Here is a 3388-nt window from a genome sequence, read left to right on the forward strand (position 1 = left end):
CGTGTGTGTAGTGTAGAGTGTACTGTGTGTGTGTAGTGTAGAGTGTACTGTGTGTGTGTAGAGTGTACTGTGTGTGTAGTGTAGAGTGTACTGTGTGTGTGTGTAGAGTGTACTGTGTGTGTGTAGTGTAGAGTGTACTGTGTGTGTGTGTGTGTACTGTGTGTATAGTGTAGAGTGTACTGTGTGTGTGTGTGTAGAGTGTACTGTGTGTGTAGTGTTGTGTGTTGTAGGTGAGTGTGTGTGTGTGTGTGTAGAGTGTACTGTGTGTGTGTTAGAGTGTACTGTGTGTGTAGTGTGTGTGTAGTGTAGAGTGTACTGTGTGTGTAGTGTGTGTGTGTGTGTAGAGTGTACTGTGTGTGTAGTGTAGAGTGTACTGTGTGTGTGTGTGTGTGTGTAGTGTAGAGTGTACTGTGTGTGGAGTGTACTGTGTGTGTAGTGTAGAGTGTACTGTGTGTGTAGTGTGTGTGTGTGTAGAGTGTACTGTGTGTGTAGTGTAGAGTGTACTGTGTGTGTAGTGTAGAGTGTACTGTGTGTGTAGTGTGTGTGTGTAGTGTAGAGTGTACTGTGTGTGTAGTGTGTGTGTGTAGTGTAGAGTGTACTGTGTGTGTGTAGAGTGTACTGTGTGTGTAGTGTAGAGTGTACTGTGTGTGTGTGTGTGTGTACTGTGTGTGTAGTGTAGAGTGTACTGTGTGTGTAGTGTGTGTGTAGAGTGTACTGTGTGTAGTGTGTGTGTGTAGAGTGTGTGTGTAGTGTAGAGTGTACTGTGTGTGTGTATGTGTAGTGTAGATTGTACTGTGTGTGTAGTGTAGAGTGTACTGTGTGTGTAGTGTAGAGTGTACTGTGTGTGTAGTGTAGAGTGTACTGTGTGTGTAAGTGTACTGTGTGTTTGTGTGTGGTGTTGTACTGTGTGTAGTGTGTGTGTAGAGTGTACTGTGTGTGTGTGTGTGTAGAGTGTGTGTGTACTGTGTGTGTGTATGTGTAGTGTAGATTGTACTGTGTGTGTAGTGTAGAGTGTACTGTGTGTGTAGTGTAGAGTGTACTGTGTGTGTAGAGTGTACTGTGTGTGTAGTGTGTGTGTAGAGTGTACTGTGTGTGTAGTTGTGTGTGGTAGTGTAGAGTGTACTGTGTGTTAGTGTGTGTGTCTGTAGAGTGTACTGTTTGTGTGTAGAGTGTACTGTGTGTGTAGAGTGTACTGTGTGTGTTGTGTGTGTGTAGAGTGTACTGTGTGTAGTGTGTGTGTAGAGTGTGTGTGTAGTGTAGATGTACTGTGGTGTTGTGGTGTGTACTGTGTGTGTAGTTATTAGCGTGTACTGTGTGTGTGTGTGTGTGTAGTGTGGTGTGTGTAGTGTAGAGTGTACTGTGTGTGTGTGTGTGTGTGTGTGTGTGGTGTAGAGTGTACTGTGTGTGTGTGTGTAGAGTGTACTGTGTGGTAGTGTAGAGTGTACTGTGTGTGTAGTGTGTGTGTGTGTAGAGTGTGTGTGTAGTGTAGAGTGTACTGTGTGTGTGTGTAGAGTGTACTGTGTGTGTAGTGTAGAGTGTACTGTGTGTGTGTGTGTGTGTGTGTGTAGAGTGTACTGTGTGTGTAGTGTAGAGTGTACTGTGTGTGTAGTGTGTGTGTGTAGAGTGTGTGTTGTGTAGAGTGTACTGTGTGTGTGTAGAGTGTACTGTGTGTGTAGTGTAGAGTGTACTGTGTGTGTAGTGTGTGTGTGTAGAGTGTACTGTGTGTGTAGTGTGTGTGTGTAGTGTAGAGTGTACTGTGTGTGTAGTGTAGAGTGTACTGTGTGTAGTGTAGAGTGTACTGTGTGTGTAGTGTGTGTGTGTAGTGTAGAGTGTACTGTGTGTGTAGTGTAGAGTGTACTGTGTGTGTAGTGTGTGTGTGTGTAGAGTGTACTGTGTGTGTACAGTGTGTGTAGTGTGTGTGTAGTGTAGAGTGTACTGTAGAGTGTACTGTGTGTGTACAGTGTGTGTAGTGTGTAGAGTGTACTGTGTGTGTACAGTGTGTGTAGTGTGTGTGTAGTGTAGAGTGTACTGTGTGTGTGTGTAGAGTGTACTGTGTGTGTACAGTGTGTGTGTGTGTGTGTAGAGTGTACTGTGTGTGTAGTGTGGTGTGTATGTGTACTGTGTGTGAGTGTAGAGTACTGTGTGTGTACAGTGGTGTTGTGTGTGTGTGTAGTGTAGCCGTGTCTGTGTGTGTGTGTGTGTGTGTAGTGTAGAGTTTAACTGTGGTGTGTGTGGTGGTGTGTTGTAAGTGGTACTGTTGTGTACTGTGTGTGTAGTGTATGTGTGTGTGTGTGTGTAGTGTAGAGTGTACTGTGTGTGTACTGTGTGTGTGTGTGTAGTGTAGAGTGTACTGTGTGTGTAGTGTGTGTGTAGAGTGTACTGTGTGTGTAGTGTGTGTGTAGAGTGTACTGTGTGTAGTGTGTGTGTGTAAAGTGTGTGTGTGAAGTGTGTAGTGTGTGTGTACTGTGTGTGTAGTGTAGAGTGTACTGTGTGTGTAGTGTGTGTGTGTAGAGTGTACTGTGTGTAGTGTGTGTGTAGTGTAGAGTGTCGTGTGTGTGTAGTGTGTGTGTAGTGTAGAGTGTACTGTGTGTAGTGTAGAGTGTACTGTGTGTGTAGTGTGTGTGTAGAGTGTACTGTGTGTGTAGTGTGTGTGTAGAGTGTACTGTGTGTAGTGTGTGTGTGTAGTGTAGAGTGTACTGTGTGTGTAGTGTAGAGTGTACTGTGTGTGTAGAGTGTACTGTGTGTGTAGTGTAGAGTGTACTGTGTGTGTGTGTGTAGAGTGTACTGTGTGTGTAGTGTGTGTGTAGTGTAGAGTGTACTGTGTGTGTAGTGTGTGTAGAGTGTACTGTGTGTGTAGTGTGTGTGTGTGTTGGGTGTACTGTGTGTGTAGTGTGTGTGTAGTGTGTGTGTAGTGGAGAGTGTACTGTGTGTGTAGTGTGTTATAGTGTACTGTGTGGTAGTGGTGTAGAGTGTACTGTGTGTGTAGTGTGTGTAGCGTGTCGTGTGTGTGTGTAGTCGTGTTACTGTGTGTGTCGTGTGTGTTGTGTAGAGTGTACTGTGTGTGTAGTGTGTGTAGAGTGTACTGTGTGTGTAGTGTGTGTAGAGTGTACTGTGTGTAGTGTGTGTAGAGTGTAGTGTGTGTGTAGTGTAGAGTGTACTGTGTGTGTAGTGTAGAGTGTACTGTGTGTGTAGTGTAGAGTGTACTGTGTGTGTAGTGTGTGTAGAGTGTACTGTGTGTTGTAGTGGTCCGAGTGTCTGTGGTGTAGTGTGTACTGTGTGTGGTAGTGTAGAGTGTACTGGTGTGTAGTGTGTGTAGAGTGTACTGTGTTGTAGTGTGTAATGTGGTTGACATGTTGGTGTTCCCAGCAGAGATTAAAAAAGCTGTGTG

This window comes from Gouania willdenowi, chromosome 14, assembly GCF_900634775.1.
Source record: "Gouania willdenowi chromosome 14, fGouWil2.1, whole genome shotgun sequence".
NCBI lineage: Eukaryota > Metazoa > Chordata > Actinopteri > Blenniiformes > Gobiesocidae > Gouania > Gouania willdenowi.